We start from the raw sequence: 20,037 nt of genomic DNA on the forward strand, positions 1-20,037 counted from the left end.
CTTCTCCATGTTAGGGTCCTGTATCTTCGCCCGGAGGGCAAGAGAGTGAAGTGGAAGTTGAGGGGGTGCTCTGGGTCTGTTATTATTGTCCGGGCAAGGCGGGGTATTGCTCTGTCATTGAGTTCTAAGATGTTGGGTGTAGGGGAGTGTATTATTTTTGAAGCTATGTGTGTGATTTTATTCAGTTTGTTTATGTTGGTGACTGACAGCATGGTGTAAAACTGGTGGAGCAGTATAACAGAATGGGCTGGATAATATATATGTACAGTAGTAACAGAAGATGAGGGGCAATGTAAAGGGAACTTAGTTTTCGTAGAATATGCAGACGCTGTTGGGAGGGTTTATGGATGTCCTTTATGTGATGTTATCCTGGGGGGTATTCCAGAAAGCAGGTTATGTGACATACCTGGGTATGTTTAAGGGTAAGTTCGTGGATAACCTCAACGTTCGGTTCCAAAAACAGAGGTAACTTTCTGGGTATGTATGTAACCATAGCAACTGACTCTCTGAAGATAACCTGCTTGAGAGCAGGTTATGTTTCAGTGTAACTTCGTTTCAGAAGGTTGGTGAGCATGGCGTGCCCTTTTGACGAGGATCCTGTGGACGTAGAAGCACAAATTATACAAGGGTTTTTTCGTCGGGAGAGGGTTATAAGACCGCGTATTGATGTGTTTGCATACCCTAATGAATATTTAAGCGAGCATTATCGTTTTTCAAAAGATTCATTAGTTTTTTTAACACGTCTTTTAAAACCGCATATCGCAAATGTGACAAACCGCGGCTCTGCGCTTAGCACAGAAAACATTCTGTGCATAGCACTTAGGTTTTTTACGTCTGGCCATTTTTTGTACAGTGTGGGCGATTCAGAGCATGTGGGAAAGGCAACTGTGTGTAGAGCCGTTCGTACAGTGTGTCTGGCACTTAAACAGTTGTTACCCACGTTTGTACAGTTCCCTGGCCATAAACCTCTGCTTGTTATTAAAGACGAATTCCACAGAGTGGCAGGTTTGTCCTTTGTAGTAAAATATATGACACATATTTAATATTTAGTCATATTATTAATATATATACATGTATTCATTATGCACACACTTCATACTTCCATAACTTTCTGTTTCAGGGTTTCCAAATGTAATTGGGTGCATTGATGGCAGTCACATTCCTATTAAAGCTCCATCAATAAATGAGGGAGACTATGTTAATAGGAAATCAATGTGCAGGTAAAAACTTAATTTTTTCCCCTTCTTAAAATCATCAAAGTCATTACTTTTTCCACTAACTATAGGTAATATGTGAGGCAACCCAAATCATCACCAATGTCGAGGCAATATGGCCAGGATCTGTGCATGATGCCAGAATTTTCCCTGAGTCATCATTATACCAGACATTTCAGCTGGGTATAATTTGCTTTATACAATTTTTGTTTTTTCGTTTTTTCTATATTTGTGTTGTACACTTCAATCATTACAGTACAGTACAATGGTTACTTGCTGGGGGACAGAGGATACCCTTGTCTGCCCTATTTAATGACACCCTACCCTGAACCTGAGCCTGGACCACAGACACGGTTTAACCTGGCTCACAGCCGAACACGGTTCTAGGTGGAGATGACTATAGGGATCCTCAATTCTCGGTTTCAGTGTCTGCGTGGGCTCCGAGTTAGTCCAGAGAGGGCATGCGACATTATTGTGGCTTGTGTTGTGCTTCACAATATTGCCACTATAAGAGGAGAGAGCCACCCTCCTTGTATTGAGGAAGATGGCCCAGAGGAACACAGACAGATTTTAGAGGCCAACAGAGACGGAAGACTTTTGAGAGACAGGATTTGTCAAAATTACTTTTATTATTTTTTTTTGCACTGGTCTGCCAGGCAGTTTATTTCTTCATTTCCTGAAAAAAAATTAAAAAGTACAATTCATTAAAATGTTTTTTTTTTATATTGCTTTACACATACATACATACATACAGATAGATAGATAGATAGATAGATAGATAGATAGATAGATAGATAGATAGATAGATAGATAGATAGATAGATAGATAGAGACAGACACAGACAGACAGACAGACCACTTTTAACATGCAACAGATTAATATTCAGACAGGTTCTCACCTTAAGGTGATTCTCAAGTAATTCTATTTCAAGTGCTGCTTTTTTAATGAGGAGCCTTTTCTGTTCCATTTGAAGCTGTATAAGGTCCATCTCCATGTCACTTTTTCTTATTTGTTTTTGAAGATGGACCTTATACAGCTCCTTTGCTGGCAACTAAGGTGGAAAAATGTAATAAATGAGATTGTTTGGTCAGACAATAAAATTCAAATATGGACACATGGACACAAGTTCTTACCCTGCTTAGATTGTGTGCTGAGGCTGAAGGACCCTTATCAGTGGGCAAATCCCTAGGTATGTACTATGAAAGGACAATGACTCTAATGCAAAAAGGGGCCATACATCATAATGGTATGCATCATACCTCAGTGGATCTACCAGCATTGTCCACTTCTGTCACAGCAGATGTGGTCTCTTCATCGTCATCATCATCTTCATCCTACAAGACAAATATTCAAGTATACATTATTTGGCAAAAAAAATAAATAAAAAACCTAAAAGTACCTGACAACAAATCACTTACAACTGTGACAGACTGTGTTCTTTCTGGAGAGTCCAATAATACAATCCGTCCATCAGTATCTATAAGAACACACAACCCGTTAAATTCTCAATATTATCAAAGAAAATAATACATCATATGCAGTTAAATAAAATAAGCCTACATAAAAAATTAATCTTGTTCAAAAAGGCTTTAAGTGACAGAGATAGTAATTTATCAGGACAAAAAATGAAAACAAATCATAGAGGTAAACTTACATGTCACCCTTTTTTCACCATCACTTGTGGTGCATAGTATGTGTGATGAACTGCCCCCTGGAATGCCAGCAACCACTGGTCGCCCCTTTATTAAGGGACAGAGCCAGCTCCTCAGATGGGGTGAGGGGAGGTGGTGGTGGCCCCCCGCCAGTTAGACGAGCTTCAGTCTTCTTTCTGTTAGCTGCATGACAGAATGAATATACTAAATCCTGTTATAATAATAGTTCAGTAATTGTGTAATCAAATATTACCTTTTTGCAGAATGTTTTTGTGTTTCATTTTGACTTGGCTTAAAGTTCTTGTGGCTCCAGAAGGATTACACCTTATTAAATAAGAAATATACATTATTATTTCAAGCTAAAGAAATAAATGGCAGGAAAAGTAAATTCTTTCATAGTGATTTAACATATTCAAAAGGATGTATAAGTCATACTTCATTATTTTGCATTTCAATAAAACAGGAGCCAATACCAAATTTGTAATTTAATACACTCACGCATTTACTCTGTCCGTTATTTTTTGCCAAGCCAGCTCTCTTGCTTTAGCCGATGCAGCTGTATTGCTTCTTTTTAATATTATTGGCTTAAACTCCTCATAAGCATGCATTAAAACTTCCAACTCCGCCTCTGTGAAATACGTCGCTCTTTTTTTTCGCTTTGAGTTTCCATGGTGACTCGTGAAATCGGCGATCCATTGAAAATGTCTTTATACATGCACCGTGCACGCGCATTAACTCTGGGTAACCAGTCAGAGGTTGATTAAACTAACTCTTCTCAGGTGTTTTGGAACCGACATACTCATGGTATGCCTGTTTGGGGTAAATCAACCCAGAGGTTATAGTTTATCAAATGGTAAGTTAACCAAGCTTTCTGGAATACCCCCAGGGTGAGTCCAAGATATTTGAATTTCTCAACCTGTTCTATCATGTTGGCATGAATGGAGATCCGACTGAGAGTAGGTGCATTAAAGACCAGTTCTTTTTTTTCTCAACATTGAGATGGAGAAAATTGTCTGTGCACCAGTGTGTAAAGTCTGATATCGTGTTGTGGTAAGCAGCAATGCTAGTGTGATCATTGAGGAGAGCCAGGATTGCAGTATCGTCTGAGTATTTGTAGTATGTTGTGATGGATGAAGGACTAATACAGTCATTAGTGTAGAGTGTGTAAAGAAAGGGAGAGAGGACACAGCCTTGAGGAGCTCCAGTGTTGGTTATGGTGGTGTCCGATGTGGCAGACCCTATCCTCACAGCCTGTGGCCTGTTGCTCAAGAAACTGTGAATCAGATGGATGTAATGAGGTGTGTCGTAGATTTTTTTTAAATCTAACTAAGTCCTATCTCATCTGACCTAAATCTACCGGGCCCGTCCTCCAATCGACGATCTCCCTGGGCCATCTCCAATCGACGATCCCTAACGTCTCCAGTCGACGCTTAATAAACACCTGGGCCGTCTCCAATCGACGATCCCTAACGTCTCCAGTCGACGCTTAATAAATACCCATTTATCTAAACTATCTCACCTGCTGCGCAGCAGAAAATGACAGACAGACTTCAGCAAATGTCCTTTGAGCTCTTTATTTATGGCCGGGAGAGTACTCGAGCAATTCTCAGAGAATCTCTCACCAGAAAAAGAATACATCAGGTTTTTATAGGACAAACACAGACACATCAAAATAAACTCAGCATGACTAAAATCACTAACAAGACAATATTTAAACCCTTGACATGGTGTCAACTTGATGAAATCCATTTGTAGATGCTGGAAAGGAAGATTGGGTGTGGGATGGGCAGAGTAAATAGCTTTTTTACTCTGTCTTCCCACATTATTCGCAGCGCAGATATGGCAATTTCGGCAGAATCTTTCAGCCACTGATAGTTGGGGGACACTTAGTTGGGGACACTTCATCTACAGCGATATCGTTGACTTGATTACAAATAAGTGCACAGACACTATTTAACTGAACAGAGATGACATAACTGAATCCAATGATGAACTGCCTTTAACTATCATTTTTGCATTATTGACACTGTTTTCCTAATGAATGTTGTTCAGTTGCTTTGACGCAATGTATTTTGTTTAAAGCGCTATATAAATAAAGGTGACATTGACATTGACATTGACTGATGTAAACCCTGGAGCCACCCAGGATGTACTTATCAGATCATTCATAGCCAATTTTGAGGCATGGTCTAACCCATAAGCCCAATTTGCAAAATTAGGATACAGTTGTTTAGGTAGAAATGGTTTGTTTGTTTTGGTATCTTTCCAGACACCTTCGTCGTCTTTTATACCCCTCTCTGATCAGTTTTTTAATTCCCGGTTAGTACCCAATCTCTGAATTTCATTTAATGGTCGGTGGTAATTGTGTGCTATCGGTAGAAAGGAATGCAAAACCTATAAAGTCAGTCAGTCTACATCCAGTCAGCAAAATTATTTCCTTTTGATACTTCATCACCGGTTCTCATATGTGCTGCACATTTGCAAATAGCAATTTCTTTTGGCATTAACAAATTCTCGAGCAATTTATCAATCAATTTTGAATGTGCCACCGGTTTCCCGTTCGCAGTGAGGAAACCTCGATTTTTCCAAACTGCCCCATGGTCATGACATACACCAAATGCATAACGTGAGTCGGTATATATATTGACTGAGTGACCCCTGGCCAATTCACATGCGCGTGCGAGTGCTGCAAGTTCTGCTGCCTGAGCCGAATGATTCTGTGGCAAGCATTCAGTCTCAACTATCTCAAATTTTGTGCAAATAGCATATGCAGTTGAAAGCAATCCTGTATGTGGATTTCGGAGACACGATCCGTCCACATAATAAACCAATTCCGGATTAGATAATGGTGTGTCTAATAAATCAAGCCGCGGTTTAGTCCTTATTTCTACTACCTGCGTGCAATCATGGGGTTCCCCATCTTCTTCAGTCGGCAGCAGCGTAGATGGATTCAATACAGTGCACCTTTTCAATGTAACATTTGACATTGTGAGCAGGACATTTTGCCAATGCAGTGAACGTGCAGCAGTGAGATGAGCTGTCCTTGACTGCATTAACAAAGCATGTACCGCATGGGGAACATACACTGTTAATTGATGGAAAGCCACCAAATCTGAACATGCCAACACTGCTTCGACTGCAGAGGCTACGGACCGTAGGCACTGTGGCATTCCCTGTGCGACAGTGTCTAATCTTTTCAAATAGTATGCAATTGGACGTCGACGGTCACCGTGAGGTTGTGTTAGGATGGCGGACATGAACCCCTTTTTTTCAGATACGAATAATTCAAACACTTTTGTATAATCAGCCAACCCTAGGCTAGGCGTGGTGTTAAGTGATAACTTTAGTCTCTCAAATGCAATTTGACGTTCATCTATCCAGTTAACTGGATCAGTAATTTTTTTAATTTTTTTGTGCTGCCATGAGGAGAGGGTTCGAGATCTGAGCATAATCTTGGATCCATGGCCTACAGTATCCCATTACCCCTAAGAATGACATCATTTGTGATTTTGTAATTGGTTTCGGAATTTTCCTTATCGCCTCAATTCGATCTAGGCCTAAAGCTCGGCCATTTGCTGAGATAAGGTGGCCAAGATATCTCACTTCCTCTTTTACTAATTGCAACTTATTTTTAGACACTTTATGTCCATTTTGTGACAAGAAATTCAACAATGCATATGTGTCACATTCACAGGAGCCTTTGTCTGGAGAACAGATCAAGAGATCATCAACATACTGAATTAATGTACTCCCCTTTGGTGGGACGAAACTTTCCAAATTTCTAGAAAGTTCTTCTGTAAAAACGGTCGGAGATTCTGTGTAGCCCTGCGGCATGACAGTCCAGGTCCAGGGTTTATTTTTGAATGTGAACGCCAGCCAATATTGACTATCTGGATGTACTGGGATTGAAAAGAATGCGTTTGCCAAATCGATCGCATTAAAATGGGTAGCATTGTTTGGTATTTCAGATAAAATTGTTGATGGACTAGGTACTATTGGTGAACGCGGTTGAATAGCCGCATTTACGAATCTGTCCTTACTTTTGTCCTTACTTTTGCTTTTATTGCCTGGTATGGGGGCATCAGCCTGAGGGAAAAAAATAACCTCAGCTATATTGTAAAGGTGGCTGGTAAGTCAATAGGCTGCCCACAGGTTTCCTTGACAAATATTTATGAGAGGCAGGTTATGAGGAAAGCAGATGCCATATTGGATTGTGTAAATCACCCCCTTCATTGTTCTTTTGAGGTCCTCCCCTTAGGCCGGAGATTCAGAGTCCCTCGTTTTAAATTCAAATAGGACAAAGAACTCTTTTATACCAAGTGCAATTCGGTTGCTAAACTTGCACAATTCTTGATCTAGATGAGTAGTAGTGTAACAGTGTTTTTAATTAGTAGTTGTATTGTTATTTGTATGTGTATGTGGTGTTTACCTGTTGTGCTACCTGTGTGTTTACCTGGCTGTAAGACAAGTTTCCCTTAGGGGACAATAAACTGAAACTGAACTGAATCGCAAATCCTGAACAAAGCGCCATTCACCCGATGCCTTCCTTACAGGAAGTATGGGTGAATTTATTGGTGAATTTTGAAAAGGCACAATAACACCTTTTTCAACAAGCGCAGCGTGTACTTTTGAAATTCCCTCTACAGCTTCTTTGCTGAGAGGATATTGAGGCCTAAATGGCCTATATTGAGTAATTGGTGTGATAACGAGAGGCATTGCATTCTTTATCCGACCAATATCAAATTTATCTTTAGCCGAAAGGGTTTCTGGAATTCCTGATAATAAATCAAACTTGTTATCAATTGTATCAGGAATAAATTTTCTCTCCTCACTGCACAATCTGTGAACTGTCACTGTCTGCATTGTTGGATACGCTCTTACCCCGGCATTATTTTGATAATACCCATCATCTTGCCAAGTCCAGCCCCCTTTCTCCACTTGCTCTGTGAGCCACACTCCTACTTCCGCCCAAGAACTTTTTCCCTTCTTCCCCACTGAGACATGAGGCTGGACATGAGGCTGTCTAAGTGGTGCCCACAGAATAACATAGGTTTCATAGACAATTGGACGAGCTTTTGGGGCAGACCTGACCTGTTTAAAAGAGATGGTCTTCATCCCTCCTGGGGTGGCGCCACTCTTCTCTCTAGAAATATGGCAAATAGTCTTAGTGTTTATACTTGACTAACTGGGGCCCAGGTCAGGAAGCAGACAGACTGGCTAAACCGACCGTCTGCTAGCTGCCTCCCGTCACAGAGGTCAGTTAATTCTCAGCACATAGAGACTTTTTCACCTAGATATCACACTATAGAGACTGTGTCTGTTCCCCGAACTAGAAAATACAAAAAACGTCCAAACCAAGTTAAGATTAACAATTTAATTGAGGTTCAACAAATAAAAAACAGAAGCAATATGGATAAACAAATGATAAAGCTTGGCTTATTGAATATCAGATCCCTTTCTACGAAAACACTTTTTGTAAATAATATGATCACTGATCATAATATAGATGTACTCTGTTTGACAAAAAACCTGGCTAAAACCTGATGATTACATTATTTTAAATGAGTCCACCCCCCAAGATTACTGTTATAAACATGAGCCACGTCTAAAAGGCAAAGGTGGAGGTGTTGCTTCAATTTATAACAACGTTTTCAGGATTTCTCAGAGGGCAGGCTACAAGTATAACTCGTTTAAAGTAATGGTACTTCATATAACATTATCCAAAGAAACAAATGTTAATGATAAATCCCCTGTTATGTTTGTACTGGCTACTGTATACAGGCCACCAGGGCACCATACAGACTTTATTAAAGAGTTTGGTGATTTTACATCCGAGTTAGTTCTGGCTGCAGATAAAGTTTTAATAGTTGGTGATTTTAATATCCATGTTGATAATGAAAACGATGCATTGGGATCAGCATTTATAGACATTCTGAACTCTATTGGTGTTAGACAACACGTTTCAGGACCTACTCATTGTCGAAATCATACTCTAGATTTAATACTGTCACATGGAATTGATGTTGATGGTGTTGAAATTATTCAGCCAAGTGATGATATCTCAGATCATTATTTAGTTCTTTGCAAAATTCATATAGCCAAAATTGTAAATTCTACTTCTTGTTACAAGTATGGAAGAACCATCACTTCTAACACAAAAGACTGCTTTTTAAGTTATCTTCCTGATGTATCCAAATTCCTTAGCATATCCAAAACCTCAGAACAACTTGATGATGTAACAGAAACTATGGACTCTCTCTTTTCTAGCACTTTAAATAAAGTATCTCCTTTACGCTTAAGGAAGGTTAAGGAAAACAGTTTGACACCATGGTATAATGAGCATACTCGCACCCTAAAGAGAGCAGCCCGAAAAATGGAGCGCAGCTGGAGGAAAACAAAACTAGAGGTATTTCGTATTGCTTGGCGGGAAAGTAACATATCCTACAGAAAAGCATTAAAAACTGCTAGATCCGATTACTTTTCTTCTCTTTTAGAAGAAAACAAACATAACCCCAGGTATTTATTCAATACAGTGGCTAAATTAACGAAAAATAAAGCCTCAACAAGTGTTGACATTTCCCAACACCACAGCAGTAATGACTTTATGAACTACTTTACTTCTAAAATCGATACTATTAGAGATAAAATTGCCACCATTCAGCCGTCAGCTACAGTATCACATCAGACAGTGCACTATAGACCCCTGAGGAACAGTTCCACTCATTCTCTACCATAGGAGAGGAAGAATTGTATAAACTTGTTAAATCATCTAAACCAACAACATGTATGTTAGACCCTATACCATCTAAGCTCCTGAAAGAGGTGCTTCCAGAAGTCATAGATCCTCTTCTGACTATTATTAATTCCTCATTGTCATTAGGACATGTCCCCAAAACCTTCAAACTGGCTGTTATTAAGCCTCTCATCAAAAAACCACAACTTGACCCCAAAGAACTAGTTAATTATAGACCAATCTCGAATCTCCCTTTTCTGTCCAAGATACTAGAAAAGGTGGTATCCACACAATTATATTCCTTCTTAGAGAAAAATGGTATATGTGAGGATTTCTAGTCAGGATTTAGACCGTATCATAGTACTGAGATTGCTCTTCTTAGAGTTACAAATGATCTGCTCTTATCATCTGATCGTGGGTGTATCTCTCTATTAGTTTTATTGGATCTTAGTGCTGCGTTTGACACAATTGACCACAACATTCTTTTGCATAGACTTGAATACTTTGTTGGCATCAGTGGAAGTGCATTAGCATGGTTTAAATCATACTTACATGACCGCCATCAGTAGCAGTGAATGAAGATGTATCCTATCGATCACAAGTGCAGTATGGAGTACCTCAAGGCTCAGTACTAGGGCCGCTACTCTTCACGCTTTATATGTTACCCTTGGGAGATATCATCAGGAAACATGGTGTTAGCTTTCACTGTTATGCTGATGATACTCAGCTCTATATTTCTTCGCAGCCCGGTGAAACACACCAATTTGAAAAACTAATGGATTGCATAGTCGATATAAAAAACTGGATGACGAGTAATTTCTTACTGCTAAATTCTGAAAAAACAGAGGTGTTAATTATAGGACCTAAAAACTCTGCTTGTAATAACCTTGAACACTGTCTAAGACTTGATGGTTGCTCTGTCAATTCTTCATCATCAGTTAGGAACCTAGGTGTGCTACTTGATCGCAATCTTTCCTTAGAAAGCCACGTTTCTAGCATTTGTAAAACTGCATTTTTCCATCTCAAAAATATATCTAAATTACGGCCTATGCTCTCAATGTCAAATGCAGAAATGTTAATCCACGCATTTATGACCTCAAGGTTAGATTATTGTAATGCTTTATTGGGTGGTTGTTCTGCACGCTTAGTAAACAAACTACAGCTAGTCCAAAATGCAGCAGCAAGAGTTCTTACTAGAACCAGGAAGTATGACCATATTAGCCCGGTCCTGTCAACACTGCACTGGCTCCCTATCAAGCATCGCATAGATTTTAAAATATTGCTTATTACTTATAAAGCCCTGAATGGTTTAGCACCTCAGTATTTGAATGAGCTCCTTTTACATTATAATCCTCTACGTCCGCTACGTTCTCAAAACTCAGGCAATTTGATAATACCTAGAATATCAAAATCAACTGCAGGCGGCAGATCCTTTTCCTATTTGGCGCCCAAACTCTGGAATAACCTACCTAACATTGTTCGGGAGGCAGACACACTCTTGCAGTTTAAATCTAGATTAAAGACCCATCTCTTTAACCTGGCATACACATAACATACGAATATGCTTTTATTATCCAAATCCGTTAAAGGATTTTTAGGCTGCATTAATTAGGTAAACCGGAACCGGAAACACTTCCCATAACAACCTATGTACTTGCTACATCATTAGAAGAATGGCATCTACGCTAATATTTGTCTGTTTCTCTCTTGTTCCGAGGTCACCGTGGCCACCAGATCCAGTCTGTGTCCAGATCAGAGGGTCACTGCAGTCACCCGGATCCAGTACGTATCCAGACCAGATGGTGGATCAGCACCTAGAAAGGACCTCTACATCCATGAAAGACAGCGGAGACCAGGACAACTAGAGCCCCAGATACAGATCCCCTGTGAAGACCTTGTCTCAGAGGAGCACCAGGACAAGACCACAGGAAACAGATGATTCTTCTGCACAATCTGACTTTGCTGCAGTCTGGAATTGAACTACTGGTTTCGTCTGGTCAGAGGAGAACTGGCCCCCCAACTGAGCCTGGTTTCTCCCAAGGTTTTTTTTCTCCATTCTGTCACCAATGGAGTTTCGGTTCCTTGCCGCTGTCGCCTCTGGCTTGCTTAGTTGGGGACACTTCATCTACAGCGATATCATTGACTTGATTGCAAATAAATGCACATACACTATTTAACTGAACAGAGATGACATAACTGAATCCAATGATGAACTGCCTTTAACTATCATTTTTGCATTATTGACACTGTTTTCCTAATGAATGTTGTTCAGTTGCTTTGACGCAATGTATTTTGTTTAAAGCGCTATATAAATAAAGGTGACATTGACTTGCAACTGTTGGAATAAAGCAGATTGAGAGTGTGTTAGCTTTACAGTAAATGCAGAGAAATGCTGTGATATTAGCAGGTATTCAAGAGTTAATTTCTCACCCAGCTGCTCATTAAACCATTTCTCCTCATACTCACTATTTCTCTCGGGGCCAACAAACCACGAGGTACAGTAGAAATGAGATGGCTTTTCATGGTCTGCTGGTAAAAACTCATACTCTGAATATGGGTCAAATGCAGGAGTTATAGCCCAGTTATAATACCAATTTTGTGACAATTGAGCAAAAATTCCATTCTTTGGTGTCACCGTTATCCCTTCCAATGAAATATCAATTGTCATTTCTAATTTAGACATGAAATCTCTACCTAATAAATTTAAATGGCATGTTTTAGAAATCAAAAATTGGTGTGTACATGTTTTATTCCCATCTACCACTGTTAATGGCATTGACAATTTATCAATTTGTGCTAAACCTGATATACCATACGTTGTACGAGTCTGATCAGAAAGTGGCAATTTGTCAAACCTGGATGCGGTCTTTGTCATGAGAGTTGAAAAAATGGCTCCGGTATCAATTACAAATGAAACTGAAAGTCCTTGTACAGATATTGTCATCATTGGGTTCGAATTTGGGTCTTTAGTCAGTTGTATCAGTTGAGATGCTGTTTGAGTGTCTCCCTCCTTATCCTATGCAGTCCTGTACAGCGCAGGTGGGGGCGGGTGAAATGAGGAAGCACTCTGCTCTCTGTAGTTCTGCTTTCTTGGCGGATAGCTCTGCTGTTGCTGTTGCTGTGGGTAGTAACTTGAGTACTGCTGTTGTGGGTGACGTTGTTGTTGTGGAAAGTTGTTTGGACATTCTTTAGCCCAGTGTCCTCTTTGGCCACAGTTTCTGCACATGTCCGCAGACTTAGCTCGGCCACGCCCTCTCTCTTGCCATTGATTCCACCTTCCATTTCCTGGCAGTTGATTGTTGTTTCTTGGCCTTTGGTTGTTGGACTGAGTTTAGTAAAACATATACTGGGCAGTCTGCAATTTATTCTCCTTTTCGGTGTTCTTCTTTTCATCATTCTGTTCAGCATGCTTCGCGTGTTGCATCACCACTTCTAAATCCTGCGCTTCCCACGCAATGCAGGTCAGTTGCACAGCTCCCTGAATGTTTGGAAGGAGGCCATTGACAAAGTGATGTTTCAGAACTCCAGTGTTGTCAGTTCCTTCTGGAAAACCTGCACATTCATCAACAACAGTCATTAGTCTGGCAAGATAAGCCGTGACAGTCTCACCTTTCACTTGTTTTGTGTTAGTGATGGCCGCCCAGTCAGGTTTCATGGGGAAAGCTAGTTTCAGTCCTTCAATCATCGCTGTCCACTGAGCCCTCCACTCTTGAGTTTCAGTTCCTCCTTCATCCAGGCGCTGCAGGGCGGGGTTGAACACAATCTAACAGTTGAACTTCATCTAACAGTTGTCTAACCTCTCTGTAGATGCCACATTCACCCTCGTCCGAAATCTCACACTCGGTTTCCACCTCCTCTTTTTCTTGGAGCAGGTCTGCAGAGCCTCCAGCTCTTGGCACCTGGTCAATTTCCCCTTCTTCAGCTTTAGCAGCATCCGCAGTGTAAGGAGGAGGCTTTTTGATGGGCGGCTGCTGCATGTAGTCCAATTCCTGCTTTCTCTTTTTTGTCCGCAAAGCAATCAAAGAATCTGCAGCTTTCTCACCTTCTTTTTGGCTTTCGTAACATCTCTCTGCCTCCCGTTCCCATCTTCGGAAAAGTGTCCAGTCAATCCTCTTTCGTTTCTTTGGGGGCAAATTTTCAAGGAGACGCCGCGTCTCTCCTAAAATTGACACATTCAGAGTTCCACAATCAGCAAACTGTCCCTTTGTGAATTTAGACCACAGTTTAATTTTAGCAATTTGCTCCTCTCCCAAATTCCACTTCCTGATCAACTCTTTAAACGGACCCTGAATTTCAGTTTTATCTGTTTTTTCTTTACCACAGCAGTTCCCCATTTTTTTAGTCAAAAGCAGTTCTTCAATTGCAGAAAAATTGGCAGAAGAAATTTAATAGAAAACAGCTATATACAAACAGGGAAAAAGCAAGTTCTTCGTTGCGTACAAGAGAACAATCTTATAATTTCAGTTCGCTGGGTATATATCAAATGTATATCTCCAAGCCCAAATCTGTGGATATCTTGGTGAAATGGTAGCAATAGGAATTAATCCCAATTCCCCTGTGGCCCTATCTATATAAGGTCTAAAGTTTGGCTTGGTAATCAAATATAGAGATGTTTGCCCTACTGTTAACTCTGGTTCTGGGTGAGATTGATGCCACGCCCTAGTGCACCCAATTGCTAACACTGCAGAATCTTCTTCAATTATTTGTTCTATCTGGCCACTTAATCCCAATCCTACACGTCGCCGTACATACGTATATCTTGTTAAATAGAAATTATATCGTTGTGGTGAATTTAGTCGACTTTCGTCTTCTCCATAGGATAATGGGATACACCTTTTAAATCTTGCCCCTGCCAGTGTTTGATTTTACTTTTTTCCTCTTTTTCTCTTTGTATTTACATACTAAAATTTCACTTTTAAAATCCTTCTTATAGATTTTCACAGATATGAAGAATTTAAATTTTAACTATTTAAACAAGAGACACATTTTAAAATCCCTCTTATAGATTTCAGATAAAAACAGAAAATTCAAAATTTCAATTTCACACATCAAAAGGAGAAAAACTGAAGTCTGTGGGTCCTTACCTCAACCTAAGTTCTTTTTTTTCCTGCCCGTCCGGGATGGTCCCTCCGTCGGTGTAGGATCTGCTGCAAGTTTGCAGAACGAATTCAAATGATATGAAAAATAAAAGTTCCTCCATTATCAGAACAAAGAAAGTCCCTCGCCGACGGAGGGAGGTCCTTGGGCTCCTGGCAGCTTGCCAAAATTGTCGTAGATTTTTCTTAAATCTAACTAAGTCCCATCTCATCTGACCTAAATCTACCTGGGCTGTCTCCAATCGACGATCCCTAACATCTCCAGTCGATGCTTAATAAACACCTGGGCCGTCTCCAATCGACGATCCCTAACGTCTCCAGTCGACGCTTAATAAATACCCATTTATCTAAACTATCTCACCTGCTGCGCAGCAGAAAATGACAGACAGACTTCAGCAAATGTCCTTTGAGCTCTTTATTTACGGCCGGGAGAGTACTCGAGCAATTCTCAGAGAATCTCTCACCAGAAAAAGAATACATCAGGTTTTTATAGGACGAACACAGACACATCAAAATAAACTCAGCATGACTAAAATCACTAACATAACGTCACCTTTTTTCAATATGATTGGTTCAATTTATAAAGCAAGCCCCTCCCTTCTTTACCCTCTGAGACATGACATAATGCAGGCTAAAAACGAAAGGTTAGTAAGACCTGTTCCGAAAAGAAGAAGTAGAATTTAGTTTGTTATTTTTGTTAGACCTAGACGAGGAAGTTAGGTGAGTGTTTGTCATAATGTTAAACTCAAAAGAGAAGTCAGGTTAAAAGTTCAACAAGTTGAATTAAGGTTAGAAGTTTAACACAGGTTAGATTCAGAAAAAATAGTTTACTATCTTATTTATTAAAAATCCACCACAGGTGCAATGTTGAGCTAGTTTTTTAATCATCTGATGACGTTGAATTGTATTAAAAGCTGAGCTTAAGTCCACAAAAAGAACTACAGCAGAGTTACCAGATACTTCCAGATGTTGAAGGAGGGAATGAAGGAGACATACAACAGCATCCTCCATCCCTCGCCTGGCTTTATAGGCAAACTGATGTTTGTCCAGCTGTGAATTGACAGTTGACAAGATGGTGCACAGAATCAGTTTTTCATAACATGTGCTTGCTATGGGTGTGAGAGCAACAGGTCTGTAATGGTTTTGCTCTGATGGACGGGGTTTCCTTGGTAGAGGAATGATGGTGGACTTTTTCCATAGGGTGGGCCACAGTGCTGTACTGTATGACTCATGCATTATGGAATACAGAACCGGGGAGAGTTCCATTGCACAAAGCTTGAGCACCCTGAGCAGGGATGCCGTCCGATGGCCTTGCCGATTTTACACCTACTCCGCTCCTGTCGAACATCCACCTCTGTAAAGGGAGTTGTTGTCGGTAGATCTAAAGGGAGAGCGTTAAGTAGCTCATTGCAGACAGCCGAATAATCAGTAATGTCAAATCTGGAGTAGAAGGTATTAAGGCTATTTGCAAATGTTGTGGGGTTAGAAATAGTGCTATGATCTTGTTTCACATTCTGTCCCGTCAATATTTTTATTTTCTTGAAGGCTTGTTTTGTGTTCATTGTAGAAAACTCATGTTCTATTTTCTCTTTGTATTTAAGTTTTTATTTAATAATGTCATTTTTTATCTGTCTGTCCAGTAATTTGAGTGAAAGCCAATCCTTGCATTGAAATATTTTGTTTCTCAGCCAGTTTTTGTTGAATCTGTGAAGTAATCCAAGGCCTGGAGTTAGGGAAAGTTTTGTATGTTTTTGTTGGTATACAGATACTTATGCAAAACTTTATGTAGTCTGTTATAACTGACAGTCTCTCATCCAAAGTACCGTTAAAAACGGTCCAGTCAGTTTATGCAAGGGAACCTTGCAGACATGCAATTGCATCCGCCGACCACTGTGGAGCGCTGTGGACTTGTGGCTTGATGCGCTTCAGTTCCTGTCTGTAACCAGGAAGAAAGATCAAAACATTTTGTTCCGAGGAGCCCAGAGGAGGATGAGCCCGAACAGTAAATGCATCCAAAACATTCCTGTAACACAGATCCAAGACATTTCCCTTCCTTGTGGGACAATGCACATACTGATGGAAGGAAGGCAGTACGCTGTCAAGACTGCAGTTGTTGTAATCGCCCATATAAAACACCGGGGCTCGGGGGTATTTACTTAACATTGAGTTAGCATTCTCCGCTATTAGCTCTACTGCTGCTTGTATGTTCGCGTCAGGTGGACAGTAAACACACCCAAAAACCACCGTTGGGAATTCTCTTGGAAGATAGAAGCGTAGTGATAGTGGTAATATCTCTACGTCCGGTGTGCATATGATGCTATGTATTTTTATGTTGGTGCACCAGCACTTGTTTATAAAGACACATAGTCCTCCACCCCTCTCCTTACCTGACTGACGGGTCCTGTCAGCCCGGACGGTCAAGAAGTTGTCCAAGTTGATCTCAGAATCCAAGATGGATTCATCGAGCCAGGATTCAGTTAATAAGATAATACACGCGTCCCTGAAAAGTCTCTCCCCCTGACACTTGGCATGAAGTTGATCCATCTTATTCCGGAGGGAACGTACATTGGCCAATATGATAGAAGGTAATGAAGGTCTATAAGGACGCCTTCTTAACCTGGCACAGACACCGCCACGGCTGCCCCTTTTCCTCGGTCGGATCTCTGGAGGGATGTCAGCCCGTTTTTCGTTCCATAGAATAGATGACCAGAGTCGCAGAAGCTCATCCCGGCTGTAGGTGAGTAGTGCACCTCCGGTAACATCAAGCTGTAGTGGCGTGAGCGCGGTGCCATTCTTGATAATCCACAAAATCGCAAGGGTAATCCACAGCACTTTCAGCATTATGTCGTTGCTTGACTTAACCATACACACTTGGCAAGACTTAATAACAAATAACTCAAATAAATGACGAAAAACTAGAAGAAAAAAAAACTAGACAAAGCCAGAGAAGTAACGTGAGCTGACATGACAAACGTGTTGTCGCAGCAGAGCATGCGCCATTTTTTCAATACCACGACTGAGGTATATCAAGAAACAGATATGGTCGTTAATGTGAGTGGGCAAAAGCAGTGGGAAACTGAGACGGACAATGTTTTAAACAAGGAGATGGAAGATGGTGGACTGGGAGAGGAAAATGAAGAGGAAGAACATCAAGCAGACACAGGAGGAAAGGAAAAAGAAACAGATGGAGAAAAAACAATATCACAAGGGACTGTGCAAAGGACCATGGACATAAGTGAGGAACAGGAGGAACAAAAAAAAAAACGAGGAAGGTTATCAGGAGGGGAGAATGGAGAGAAAAGGAGAAGAGAAACACGGTGGACTGAGAGAGGAAAATGGAGAGAAAGAACATCAGGGGGACACAGGAGAAAAGAAGAACTAGATGGATGAATAACATCTCAAGGGACTGTGCAAAAGACTATGGACATGAGCGAGGAACATGGGGAACAACAAAACTAAGAGGAAGGTTATCAGGAGAAGAGAATGGAGAGAAAATGAAAAGAGAAATGTAGGAAAGAACAAGAAGGAATACAAAGAAGAAGAACTTTAAAGGTAATACCCAATATAGACATTGCAAAGAAAAAAAATTTAAGGCAAGGAATATTAAAAGACAAGGAGGGTTATGAGAACAGATTTGATGCACTGAGATATATGGAGGATGACTGAAAAAAAAAAAGAAATGTTTTAATTATTTATTTTACATTGTTTTTATGTTTTTAAGAGTTGTTTCATTGTTTCATTTAATGCACGAGGTTTAATGGACGTGGAGAAATGTGAAAATATGAGGGAATTGTGTAGAGGGGTGGATGTATTTGTATTACAAGAAACTAATTGGAAAAATTGTGTTAAAAGGTTTGAAAATTTATGGGATGGGAATATACAATGTAATAATTGTACAGAGAAAACTGGGAAAGGGGTTGCTATTTTAATAAGAAGCGAGGTGTGTGAAAAAGAAAGTGTGATGTTTAATAATGGAGCAGGGAAATGTTTAGCTGTGGAAATAGAAAAAGGAGATGAGAGATGTACAATATGTAACATACATGCTCCAAATGAAGAAAATGAAAAGGTGGAATTTTTTAAAACAATATCTGCAAATGTAAGAATTTACGAAAGAGTGATTTTAATGGGGGATTTTAATACTGTTTTTACAGAAGTAGACTTAGCTTAACTTAGCGGCAGTGGCTCAGTGGTTCATGTAGGTTGTCTACAAACTGGAAGGTTGGTGGTTCAATCCCCGGCTCCACCTGACCAAGTGTCGAGGTGTCCTTGAGCAAGACACCTAACCCCAGCTGCTCCCGACGAGCTGGATGGCGCCTTGAATGGCTGACACCGCAGTCGGTGTGTGAATGAGTGTGTGAATGTAAGGCAAATTGTAAAGCGCTTTGGATGGCCATGTGGTCTGTTGAAAGAGCTATATAAATGCAGTCCATTAGCAAGTCATATGGTTTTTAAGACTGATAAGGGAAGGGAGCAGAAAAAACTGATTGGGGGATTTTCAATTGATTGATGTGTGGAGAGAAAGGAATAGAACAAGTAGGCAATTTTCAAGAAGACAGTTTGTTTTAAAAGAACTGAAACAAAGTAGGATTGATTATATTTTATGTACAGAGGAAATGCAAGGGAATATTACTAATGTTTATTATAAACGAGTTGGTCTTAGTGACCATTCTCTCTTATTTTTAACATTTTCATAAGATTTTAAAGAGTAATGCATATCAGGAAAGTATTAAATGGATTGTGGAAGAAAGCTAAATTAATAGAATGTATAGGGAAGAAAAAAAAAAGAGTATGGTGGGATAGTGTTAAGTGAAATAAAGACATTTTCAATAGAATACAGCAAAAATGACAGAAAATTTGAAAGACAGAAGGAAACCGAATTAACAAAACTCCTGAACAATGAATTAAGAAAAGTGGCAGAAAGCAATGGAAAAGAGGAAATTGAAAAAATAATGCTACAAGATAAATTAAAGATATTAGAAGAGGGAAATGTAAGGGTGCAATTATAAGAAGTAAAGCAAAATATGCAGTAGAGGGAGACAGATGCACAAAATGTTTCTTTAATTTAGAACAAAATAGGCAGAAGGCTGATCTATTGAAAGAAGTCTTAAATAAATAAGGGGAAATAGAAACAGGAACTAAAGAAAATTTGAAAACAGTAAAGCAATATTACATGGACATGTTTAAAGGACAAGGTATAGGGTAATCAATTTTGATTAAACAAATTAAATCTAAGTTAACAGGGGAGGACAGGATTTTTTGTGATGAAGAAATTAAGAAAGAAGAAATAGATATTGCAATTCAACAGTTAAAACCTGGAAAGAGCCCTGGTGTGGACGGTTTG

General features: G+C 39.9%; 2 long non-coding RNA genes across 2 annotated transcripts; both read right to left on the reverse strand.

The window, feature by feature from the left end:
- Positions 1–1,696: 1,696 nt before the first annotated feature.
- LOC132131555 (uncharacterized) lies at positions 1,697–2,953 on the reverse strand. The gene is made up of 4 exons (XR_009428894.1): positions 2,870–2,953; positions 2,634–2,692; positions 2,475–2,549; positions 1,697–2,411 (listed from the first exon to the last, which is right to left on the reverse strand). It is a non-coding gene; the product is annotated as an uncharacterized LOC132131555 (long non-coding RNA).
- A 1-nt stretch (position 2,954) lies between these two features.
- LOC132131557 (uncharacterized) lies at positions 2,955–3,771 on the reverse strand. The gene is made up of 3 exons (XR_009428895.1): positions 3,366–3,771; positions 3,121–3,191; positions 2,955–3,050 (listed from the first exon to the last, which is right to left on the reverse strand). It is a non-coding gene; the product is annotated as an uncharacterized LOC132131557 (long non-coding RNA).
- Between the last annotated feature and the right edge of the window lie 16,266 nt (positions 3,772–20,037).

This window comes from Carassius carassius, chromosome 48 (assembly GCF_963082965.1).
Source record: "Carassius carassius chromosome 48, fCarCar2.1, whole genome shotgun sequence".
Lineage (NCBI taxonomy): Eukaryota > Metazoa > Chordata > Actinopteri > Cypriniformes > Cyprinidae > Carassius > Carassius carassius.